The following is a 12,660-nucleotide window of genomic DNA, read 5'->3' as shown; positions in this document are numbered from 1 at the left end:
AACACCAAGGAGTATGACACCCCATCTTTCTGTTTCAGGGGGGTTCAAGTTTCAACCCTTAGCTCCAAGTGGTAACTTCCTGTTTGTGAAAAAGACACCGCAAGTTCTAATTTTCTTTTTGATAGTTAGGACAATGTACAAGGATGAGTATCCCTGGATGTGGGAAAGGGTGGGATTCTATTCTGCCTTTGCAATATCTTTAGTGGATTGTCTAATGGTTATACAATATCAGTTTAATGCTTACTCAATAACAAAACTATTCTCTTGCTTTTTACAAAAAAATTGGGGAAATATTTTCTGGGTTGGCAGCAGGCTTTATTTTGGTGTTTTCCCAAAACTCGATGTGGGGAACCAGCCCCCACACATCCTCTGACATAGAAGAACCCCTCCAATAGTGGGGAACATCCCTGGGTCCTCTAAGGATGTAACTGGAACACTCTCAGCGTAGAGCCATGCAAAGAGGCAAGATGATGGAGCTGCTAAACAAGAGAGACAAGGGATGATAGAAACAGAATCACAGATGACCTAGCTGTTAGCAGTGGCAGACAAGGGCTTTTAAATAACTGACTGATGTATTCAAGAGACAGATGGAGAAGATGGAAAATGGAGGGTTTTATCAGAGAATTGGAATGTATGAAAGTCAAATAAGCATTCTAGAACTGAAACCATACAGTATCTTAAATTATGATATCAGTGGATTAAAATAAGAGTAGATTGGACAGGATTGTTGCACCTGAAGACAAATCAATAGAAAATATCCAAAGTAAGTAGGCAAGAAAATAAGCATGGGGCAAAATAAAATTATAAGAGACATGTAGAACATGTTCAAACTTTCTACGGGATGTGTAATTGGAGTCTCAACGGAGAGAAGAAACAGAATAAAGCAGAAGCAAAACTCACAACGTTTAAAGAAATACTGGCCAAGGACTTTCCAGAACTAATGAAAAAATATTAACCCAGAGGTATTTGGTGAGTCAAAATGAAAACAACAAAACAAGACAAAACACCAGACCTTGGTCTTTTTAAGTAAAACCATTTAAAATCAATGACAAAGTGAGGCACCTGCCTGGCTCAGTTGGAAGACTGTGCAACTCTTGATTTCAGGGTTGTGAGTTCAAGCCCTGTGCTGGCTATAAAGTTTCCTCAACAAATAAACTTAAAAAAAAAAACAACCTGTGAAAAAAGAGAAATCTTTAAGGCAGCTAAAAAAGAGCCAGAACACTGAAATATTCCTTTCCTTCCTAACTACTTCATCAAACCATTTAAAATATAAATACAAATGGAACCACCACACTGAAGAACTCTTACTACTGTAGCAGAGGTTATAAATACATGCTTGTAGAAGACTGTTCCTGTGGAGTGAGGTTTGTTATTTAATTTGTGAGTATATTTTACTCTTATGAATATGGTTCTGAAAGCAGGACCTTTGGATGAGAAGGCAAAATCTTAAAGCAAAGAGGCTCTCAGCTGGAAAGTCATAGACATCAACCTCCAAGGGGAAAAGTTCAGAAGAGAAATAAGTCTGGTGCAGAGGAGACACGCAAGAAGAAGCTGGGAGTCCAGATGCCTGAGAGCACTGGAACTAAGAACGGTTACATTTGTAAACACACTGACAAGGAAACGTGTATGGTAAGAAGGGTGTGGTGTTTTGGTTTTTTCCAAATGAATAGCCAATTGATCTTTCACCTTGTGATTCATTCACCCCTATTTCACCGATTTGAAAGCACATTTTTATTGTATACAGATGTATCCTTTGGTGTGGCTGTTACATTTTTAGGCCCTGTATTCCTGTCCCCACTATGCTACTGGTGGTACACAATGTGGATGGGCCTACCATAGGACACCACCCTACTACCCCACACTGATGATTTGACTGTTCTTCACTTTCTGCTTTTTGCTGCTGTGTATAAACTCCTTGTGAATTCCAGTGGTTCTAGTAACATTTTGTCATGTCACGTTTTGTGCCTTATCCTGAGCACTATTCCTTTATTAAAACCAGCAAAATGGGGGCACCTGGGTGGCTCAGTGGGTTAAAGCCTCTGCCTTCGGCTCAGGTCATGATCCCAGGGTCCTGGGATGAAGCCCCGCATCGGGCTCTCTGCTCCGCAGGAAGCCTGCCTTCTCCCCTGTCTCGGCCTGCCTCTCTGCCTACTTGTGATCTGTCTGTCAAATAAATAAATAAAATCTTAAAAAAAATGGCAAAATGGTTTTGGGTTACATCCATGTTTATATATGTAGCTCTGACTACTTTTTAGCATCTTATATTCCGTTCTATTAAAATAACTTAATTCTGTTGAAAGGCCTCTTGTTTCTAATTTTTCACAATTATGAACAATACTATTTTGGACATTGAGTATTTCATACAGAGTAGAGCTGAATCCTCAACCCACAGTGAGAAATAAGGTTTTAGTGACTGTAAATACAAACGTTTGTTGATCCGATCAGTATTTATTAGTCACTTACTAAGTAGAGGGCATTGTACAGCAGTAAATAAAACAAAAGTTCTCCTCTTCCTGAGATTCAGTTCCAGTGAGACATATCAGGGTTGTGAGAAGACAGAAAACATAGCAGTGATTTGAACAAAAACAATATGATAGAGAGCATTGTTAACTTGATGTACAGTTGTTAACTAGGGATCTGAAAGGGTAAAAAAAACCACTGCGTATTATAAAGATGGCAGGAATCTGAAAGGGAAGAATAAAAGTCAAGTGTACCACTAAAGTAACAACTGCCAGCAGAAGCTACCAGCTCTAGACTGGTCAAATGGAGGGAATGGGAGGATCCCTCAGAGCTGAAGTGCAGGCCTCTGAAAGGAACCTGTTCCACTCATGTGGGTGTCCGAGCCCAGAGCAGGCGCCTCATGGGATTAGGGCCCATACTGGCTGAGGAAAGAGTGCTGGCTTGCTGGCACTGGTTTCTCTTATGGGGCATGATGACACCAGTATCCACATGTTACCAAAACCACAAATTGAATTTAGCTGCTGCTCTCAGAAGACCCTGTTCATGACTGGCATGATACAGTATTGCTAAGGTGCTGATGGCTCAGGATGCTGATAGGTAGCCCCATACTGGCTGAGGAGAGAGTGCTGGCTTGCTGGCACTGGTTTCTCTTATGGGGCATGATGACACCAGTATCCACATGTTACCAAAACCACAAATTGAATTTAGCTGCTGCTCTCAGAAGACCCTGTTCATGACTGGCATGATACAGTATTGCTAAGGTGCTGATGGCTCAGGATGCTGATAGGTAGCCCACAGGAGACAAACGGGAAGAAGCATGTCTCTTTGCCCTCCTCCATCCTTGCAGCCCTCAAGGGAATGCTGTTGGCCAGCATGACAGCCAGTAAAGCCTAAGTGTGGTTACAGTAAAAAAAGGCGGCGGGTCCAACCTAGTCAAGTGATTGAAATTAACATGAATAATACTGATGTTTGGTGTCACTCAGTAGTATTGAATTTGTGTGTCATCTAATAGGAGACAATGAGAATACAGCCCAAAGTGTCTAACCTGAGTCTAAGCAGGAGGGACCATCAAACAAACTCACAGTGAGGTGCACTCTTTAAAATAGTGGCTCATAATCTCCAAACATGTCAAGTTCATGCAAGTCAAGAAAACTGAGAAAGTGTTCCAGGTTGAAGACTGAAGAGAGATGAAATCACAATGTGTGATCCTGGATTAATCATTTGGCTGTAAAGGAAATGATTCAAAGAATGGGTGAAAAGTGAATGGTGTACAAGGATTAGGTGGTAGGTGTTAGTGTTAGTTTCCTGATTTTGATGTTTGAAATGTGTATATATGCTTGTTACTAAAGTATCTGGAGCATGTCGACAATGTGCTCTCAGTAATTTGGAGAATAAAAGGTTATTTGCACTACTGTTGCAAACTTTTCCTAAGTTTAAGATTATTTTCAAAGAATAATATAATTTGTGCTTGATAGATAATTCACCTAATCTTTGTTTCTTTAACTTCGTTAATAATGTTAAGCTATAAGTTAAAATTGGTTAATTTTAGGCTTGGTTAAAAATGAAACTGGTTCTAAGAGGCTTCTCTAGAGGAAGCTCACGTATCCTGAGCAGAAGAGCCTGGACTCTGAGCTGTTTACTGTGTACTTAGAACTCATATCTCTTCCATGTGTTATTCCTCACACATGGGTCTTTGGGTCACTTTTTTAAAAAAGTAAAGGGAGGGGCACCTGGGTGGCTCAGTGGGTTAAAGCCTCTGCCTTCAGCTCAGGTCATGATCCCAGGGTCCTGGGATTGAGCCCCACATCAGGCTCTCTGCTCAGTGGGGAGTCTGCTTCCTCCTCTCTCTCTCTGCCTGCCTCTCTGCCTACTTGTGATCTCTGTCAAATAAATAAACAAAATCTTTAAAAAAAAAAAAAGTAAAGGAAATTGGAGGGCATTGGCAGCTGTGACTGGTACCCATGTTTACTCCTGTGTTGGTGGTCTCTGGGCTCAAGCATTTTGTTCCTGGGCTGGCACCAGCCATTGTATTGGGAGGAAGAGGCATTGTGAATGTCCTGTGTGGATGAAGGGAGTGGATGGGTTATCTAAGGTAACTGTCCCTCTCTGGGCCCTCTGTATAGTGACTAAACATATGTTACTGAACACTTACTTCGTGTCAGGTCTTGAGCTAGAAATAGTCAAATTTAACTCATAGTGATCCAGTGAATGAATGACTGTAGTAATGACGATGAGAATGTAAATCAGGGAGGAGAAACCACTGTCAGAAGCCTGTGGAATGTAGGAGCTAAGGGTGGGAACCTCCTAGAATCCTTAAGGTGACCAAAAACTCTAGACCCATGTTGTATAATTGTACATCTTAGTTCATTCAGGCTGCTATGACGAAGCCCGTAGACTAGGTGGTTTATAAGCAACAGATATTTATTTCTCCCACTTCTGGATGCTGCGAAGTCTAAGATCATGGCACTGGCAGAATTTGTGTCTGCTGAGGGCCTACTTCCTGGTTCATAGAAGCCCCTTTTGTCCCTGTGTTCTCACAAGGCAGACCTGGTAAGGGATCTCTCAGGTTTTTTCTTTTTTAAAGATTTTATTTATTTATTGGACAGTGATCACAAGTAGGCAGAGAGGCAGGAAGAGAGAGGAGGAAGCAGGCTCCCCACTGAGAAAAGATCCCAATGTGGGGCTCAATCCCAGGACCCTGGGATTATGACCTGAGCCGAAGGCAGAGGCTATAACCCACTGAGATACCCAGGCACCCCTGGGGTTTCTTATATAAAGGCACCAATCCCATTCATTGAGGGTTCTACTCTCATGACCTAATCATTCTCCAAAGCCCCACCTCTAAATATTAATACATTGGAATTAGTTTTGCCACATGATTTGTTTTAGAGGGAACAGCTGATATGGGACATAAACAATCTATAGTGTTATTTCTTCATTTTTATTATTTCTACTTTACAGATAATACTGGAGTGGGTTCTTTTTTAAAATTACATCTATTCCTTTCTTTTCCCTTCCCTTCCCAGCACAGGGACAGCAGTCCCATTGGAGGTCAGTGAGGTCAAGACCTCTCTTGAGGTCTCTGAAGAGAGAATGTCCACACAGAGGAGCAGAGTAATACAACCGTTCCTATCACAGATACATGGGACACTGGGAGTTGGCGGCTAAGGAGATTGTAGAGGAAATTATTGGCATGGTTGGAGATGGATCACATTGATGGGGAGATGAATGTATTGAAAAGAGGAGCCAAGTTTCTTCCTGTTGAAAGTATTTATAAATATAGAAAGGCAGAAGACTGAACAGAACCCCGAGTTGTTGAATCAGAATTGGAGGTATTGGTAGGAACTGATCATTTTGTAAATATACATGCACTGTTAGATCCATTTATGGGTGTATGTGTACATATGTGTGTAGACACATGCACATGTACATGCAGGTATACGTGTGTGTGTGTGTGTGTGTGTGTGTGTGTGTGTGAATGTCCTCCTTACAGAAGTTTCCTAGCTCTTTATGCTGAGATTGCTTAGGAGCAACTCCATCCCAGTAGCAATGAGGCCTGGCTTTTAGAGTTTGGTTTCTAGATACTATTTTCCACTTGAAGGAAGCAGAACCCCTTGGTAAATGTCTTATTCCAGGCCTGGAATTGGAAAAGCCGATGAGTCTAAAACATCTTCCTGTGAGAGAAGGCAAGGAATGGCTCAAGGAATAAGGGGGGGCATAGCAAAAGTACATAAAAGCCATCTTGAAGATGCTTCTATTGGCCAAATATGGAACAACTTGATCATAAAAATGAATAGTAACTTTGGAATATAACCTGCATTATAAAATGGAAAGCTATGAATCCATATTGATACAGAAAAAAGTGGGGAGAAGGGAAATTTCTTCCTTACTAGTAAATGTATGAGGAATAATGGAAATGGAAAACCAGTATTTGGTAACCATCATAGTGATTGATTCAGGTGAGATTATTAATAGATACTTAGATTGGTGAGTGGATGAGGAACAGGTTATTGGCATAATCTCAGAATAGATATCTCCACAATTAGCAATTTCAAAGGACTTAATGGTGCTATAATGGCAGGGAATCCTGGCAGATACCAAAATGACAAGATGATCCAGGCTAATGACACCATGGTCATCAGCACTGTGTGGCCCCTGACATGGTACTGACTGGTCCATCTTTTCTGCAGTGACTACCAAGAAAGCATGACCTAAGTCTGATAATGAAGAAACAACAGGACAGATACAGACTGCTGGGATCCAGGACTAGAAAGGAAAGACTTTGTTGAGACAATTGTTGAGATTGGAATGGGGTTTGTGGATTTGACAATGGTGTTCTGTCAAGGTTGATTTTCTGACTTGCTTATTTGGTTGTTGGTTCTGTAAGAAAGTGTCTTTGCTTTAGGAGCATGCCTAGTGGAGCCCTTTGGAAATGTGGTGTATGACGTTTGCAGCTCTAACTAATATACTCAGGAAGAGAATAATGCTGATAGAATAGTTGATCAGACAGATATGAAACAAATGCAGGGAAATGTTAACACTTGGAGAATGTAGGAATGGGGGATATGGGAATTTTTTGCACTGTTCTTGCAACTTTCCTAAAGTTTGAGATTATTTCAAAATAAACCATTAAATAATTAGTTTCTCTGGACTCCCCTTATACATCAGTAGTCTTCTTTGCTGTAACCATTGCTTTTAGTACAGTGTGTAACCTTTAACATATTCCTTTCCTGTATATTTAAAATCCACATATATGTACATATGAAGAATATATAATAAGAATACCATGTCTAAGATTATTTTTGTTATGCCAATTTTAAATAATATAGCAACATTCATGAAGTCTGGTATTTATTATTAGAAATGTTAAAATAATACAATTGCTGAATTATCAATTATTATTAATTAATTATTAATAATTATTATAAAATGTTAAAACTAACTTCCCAAATGAAACTGTGCCTCTGGTTTCCATGTGGTAATGATATTTTAACTAGTAAGCCTAAATTTTATAATTGTTGGTATCCTGTGAATGGGCCCCACTCTTACATAAGTGCATAAGAGGTTTTTTTTTTTTTTAAGTCTTTTTTTAAAATTTTTTATTTTTTATAAACATATATTTTTATCCCCAGGGGTACAGGTCTGTGAATCACCAGGTTTACACACTTCACAGCACTCACCAAAGCACATACCCTCCCCAATGTCCATAATCCCACCCCCTTCTCCCAACCCCCCTCCCCCCAGCAACCCTCAGTTTGTTTTGTGAGATTAAGAGTCACTTATGGTTTGTCTCCCTCCCAATTCCATCTTGTTTCATTGATTCTTCTTCTACCCACTTAAGCCCCCATGTTGCATCACCACTTCCTCATATCAGGGAGATCATATGATAGTTGTCTTTCTCTGCTTGACTTATTTCGCTAAGCATGATACGCTCTAGTTCCATCCATGTTGTCGCAAATGGCAAGATTTCATTTCTTTTGATGGCTGCATAGTATTCCATTGTGTATATATACCACATCTTCTTGATCCATTCATCTGTTGATGGACATCTAGGTTCTTTCCATAGTTTGGCTATTGTGGACATTGCTGCTATAAACATTCGGGTGCACGTGCCCCTTTGGATCACTACGTTTGTATCTTTAGGGTAAATACCCAGTAGTGCTATTGCTGGGTCATAGGGCAGTTCTATTTTCAACATTTTGAGGAACCTCCATGCTGTTTTCCAGAGTGGCTGCACCAGCTTGCATTCCCACCAACAGTGTAGGAGGGTTCCCCTTTCTCCGCATCCTCGCCAGCATCTGTCATTTCCTTACTTGTTGATTTTAGCCATTCTGACTGGTGTGAGGTGATACCTTATTGTGGTTTTGATTTGTATTTCCCTGATGCCCAGTGATATGGAGCAAGTGCATAAGAGGTTTTATGGGTGATTTAATGATTTGGGCTTCTTTTACATTACAAATTAAAATTGAAAATATTTCTTAAAAATCTTTAAAAGTTATCTAAATGAAGGAAATAAGAAAGCCATCATAAGGCAAACCACACATCAATGATTACTGCAGACAGATGCTCATATTGAGATATTAGTTAGGTTTACAATGGGAAACATAGTAACTTTACAGCAGAGGACCCTGGCAGACATAACTTTAACAGAGTGATTAACATATCTTATTATATGACATGGCAACATGATGAAATCCCTGATAGGATTCTCTGACAAGCACACATCTCTCAAGTGGTATATTGTCCCACACATACATCATCCCAATCACGAAAAAACATCAGGCAAACATAATGGGGGACATTCTACAAAGTAATCAGGAACTATTCATCAAAGTGTCAAGGTTGTGAAAGACCAGGAGGATTGAGGAGCTGTCCCTTCAGTCAAGTGACATATCTCACACAGACTGCTGGTGTCACGTCCTGCAGCTCCAGCGGGTCCTCCCTTCTGAACCTGGGATCATAGTCTTTGATGGCTTCTGAGAATGGTGACATCCTGCAGGTTTTGACCACTTCTTGGGAGATAAATAACAAATTCTGATCACAGAAATGCAAGGTAATCTCTTTTGGGGGGTTCTGTCTGTGTGATTTAACTCAAGAGAGAGAGAGAGAAAGCTCAGGTAAGAGAGTTTTATCTTCCAGGTTGGATTCCTGTTCATTGTGCTGGGACCTGAGTCTGTAGGAAAAATTCACTTGGCACAGAACCTTTATCCAGGTTCAAGATCCACTCAAGATCTACTCTCTTTACACCTTTCAAAAGACAATGCAGTATTGTTAACTATGATTACCATGCCAGACATTATGTCCCCCAGCCTTATTTATCTTGTAACTGGCAGTTTATACCCTTTCAGCCACTTTGCCCTTTATACCACTCCCTACACCCTGCCTCCGGCAACCCCTCATCTGTACTATGATTTTGGTTGTTTTTGTTTCTGTTTAAAGATTCCACATATAAGTGAGATCATACAACATTTTTCTGTTACTGTCTGACTTACCTCATTTGCATAATGCCCTCAATGTGTAGCCAATATTGCAAATTAAAGATTTCCCTTTTCGTGGCTGAATAATATTGGTGTGTGTGTTTGTTTATGAATGTATTTGTATATTTTCTTTGCCACCCATCTGTCCTAAGTGAGCACTCTTCAAGTTTTTTTCCCAAGGCAAAAGGGACTGAGGCAGGTTTGCTGGCTCTGCTGGTTCTGCAGTTCTTAACAAGGTCTGCCTGCCTATTAATAATTGTACACAGGTAGAGGAGACTCATTCTGGGTCTCTTAGCGTATAGTGTTGGGTTCTACAACTACCACCAAGGCATTTTTGTTCAGGGATGGATGTCAAATTAGTTTTTAAAAAGAGAGAGAAAAAGGAGGAACCAACGTCTTATACTACAGCATCATGTTGATGTCACTCTCTAGAACATTTTTGATTTCCACTTTTGTTTTACATAATCTTTATGCCCAGAGTGGGGCTCAAACTGGATGATTCTGGTATCAAGAGTTGCCTGCCAAGCAGCCAAAACAAGCCAAGCATACCTCTCTATGTTTTATTTTTAATGTGATCTTGTCTTAAATATTCTTATATAAACCAAATTCTTAATTTCAAGGTATTTTGTAATCAACCCCCCTGTGTAAGTTAGTACACCTCTGCATTACCAGTTTCTTTTTGTTGAACATCATAGCATCTTAGCATTCCACTATATGGTCTTAATTTTATTTTACTTACACAAACTAAAAGGACATTTTGTTTCTAGTATTTGCTTTTATAAATTAAGTTTTACAGAATCCTCTTAGTTATAGCTATGTTGTTATAGCTTAATTGCACTAAATGTAGAATTCTCTACTGTGCATTGGGATATTGGTGCTTGGACTGTGTAAACCACATTTTATACTTACCCTGATGCCTGTTAGGCTTTTCCCTAGGAGATCCTACAGGAAGTTTGGAGGGCAGGGTTACTGGAGGACCAACTTCCTTCTTCCTGTTTGCAGAATGGTTCCTTAACAGCACCCCAGCAGTGGCTCTTCACCTTGGTCACTAGTGATACACTACAGCTTCTTTTATTGAATTATTTAAAAATTGAGATATAATTCACAAGTCTTTAAATTCACTCCCTTAAGAGCAGAAAATTCAGTGGTTTCAAATATATTCACAAAGTTGTGCCACCAACACTAGTATCTAATCCCAGCAGGTTCTCTCACTCTCCAGCTTCTTTTAGCTCTCTCACACATGTAGCCATATTGATCCCTCTCTGACAGGCAGCACCAGCTGAGCAGGCCCCCCCTCAGAGGCATGATCCTCCCCCACCATACATTTCTGACAGGCCTGCAGGAACTGGACGGCCCCCCTCTGAAGGTCTGCATTCCAGTTCTGCTGGGTTCTTCTCTCCCTATGTACGATAACATGCCCCAGGCACCTCCCCTGCTTCAGGTGTGGAATCCTCTCTTGAGGGCTAAGTTTGGATTCTTCGACTTCTTCCATCACGTTACCCTGGGGTGGTAGCTGCCATCTGCCATTATCCCTGTTACCCCGGTGTTCACTTTTGCCTTTAAAATACCTGCTTTATGGGCGCCTGCGTGGCTCAGTGGGTTAAAGCCTCTGCCTTCGGCTCAGGTCATGATCCCAGGGTGCTGGGATCGGGCGCTCTGCTTGGGCGGGGAGCCTGCTTCCCCCTCTCTCTCTGCCTGCCTCTCTGCCTACTTGTGATCTATGTCTGTCAAATAAATAAATAAATAAATAAATCTTTGAAATTCCTTCAGAATTTGATAAAAATGAACCTCCAGTGAGTTTACCCTCCAGTGAATTAAACCCTCAGTAAAAGTGAGTAGGAATACGTATTTTCTCAAGCACACACCCTAACTCTGTATTACTCTTTAAAAAAAATATGAGTCTTATACTTCAAAATGGAATTTTACTTATTCATAATTTCCCCAGATTGGAAGTTCAGGTCGCTTGGCTGGGGAAGAAATAAGTGAAGTGTGGTGAATTCATACCATGGAGTAGGACCTGGGAAATAAAAGCCAAAAGTGTATTGGTACACAAAACAACATTGATGAATCTTAAATGTATTGTACTAAGTAAAAGATAACAGATTCATAAGATTACACATGGTAAGATTCTATGTATGTGACTTTCCAGAAAAGGCAAACTGTAGGCATGAAGAAGAGATAGTAGCTGCCAAAGGAGAAGAGTGGTGAGGAAGTTTGATTTCAAAAGGGTAGCATGAAAAGGAAACGGTTAACAAAATCAAAAGACAACTGACAGAATGGGAGAAGATATTTGCAAATGACATATCAGATAAAGGACTAGTGTCCAGAATCTATAAAGAACTTAGCAAACTCAACACCCAAAGAACAAATAATCCAATCAAGAAATGGGCAGAGGACATGAACAGACATTTCTTCAAAGAAGACATCCAGATGGCGAACAGACACATGAAAAAGTGCTCCATATCACTCGGCATCAGGGAAATACAAATCAAAACCACAATGAGATACCACCTCACACCAGTCAGAATGGCTAAAATAAACAAGTCAGGAAATGACAGATGCTGGCGAGGATGCGGAGAAAGGGGAACCCTCCTACACTGTTGGTGGGAATGCAAGCTGGTGCAGCCACTCTGGAAAACAGCATGGAGGTTCCTCAAAATGTTGAAAATAGAACTGCCCTATGATCCAGCAATTGCACTATTGGGTATTTACCCTAAGGACACAAACGTAGTGATCCAAAGGGGCACGTGCACTCGAATGTTTATAGCAGCAATGTCCACAATAGCCAAACTATGGAAAGAACCTAGATGTCCATCAACAGATGAATGGATCAAGAAGATGTGGTATATATACACAATGGAATACTATGCAGCCATCAAAAGAAATGAAATCTTGCCATTTGCGACAACATGGATGGAACTAGAGCGTATCATGCTTAGCGAAATAAGTCAAGCAGAGAAAGACAACTATCATATGATCTCCTTGATATGAGGAAGTGGTGATGCAACATGGGGGCTTAAGTGGGTAGGAGAAGAATAAAGGAAACAAGATGGGATTGGGAGGGACACAAACCATAAGTGACTTTTAATCTCACAAAACAAACTGAGGGTTGCTGGGGGGAGGGGGTTTGGGAGAAGGGGGTGGGATTATGGACATTGGGGAGGGTATGTGCTTTGGTGAGTGCTGTGAAGTGTGTAAACCTGGTGATTCACAGACCTGTACC

Source organism: Mustela erminea, chromosome 14, assembly GCF_009829155.1.
Source record: "Mustela erminea isolate mMusErm1 chromosome 14, mMusErm1.Pri, whole genome shotgun sequence".
Lineage (NCBI taxonomy): Eukaryota > Metazoa > Chordata > Mammalia > Carnivora > Mustelidae > Mustela > Mustela erminea.
This window is presented reverse-complemented; position numbering follows the sequence as displayed.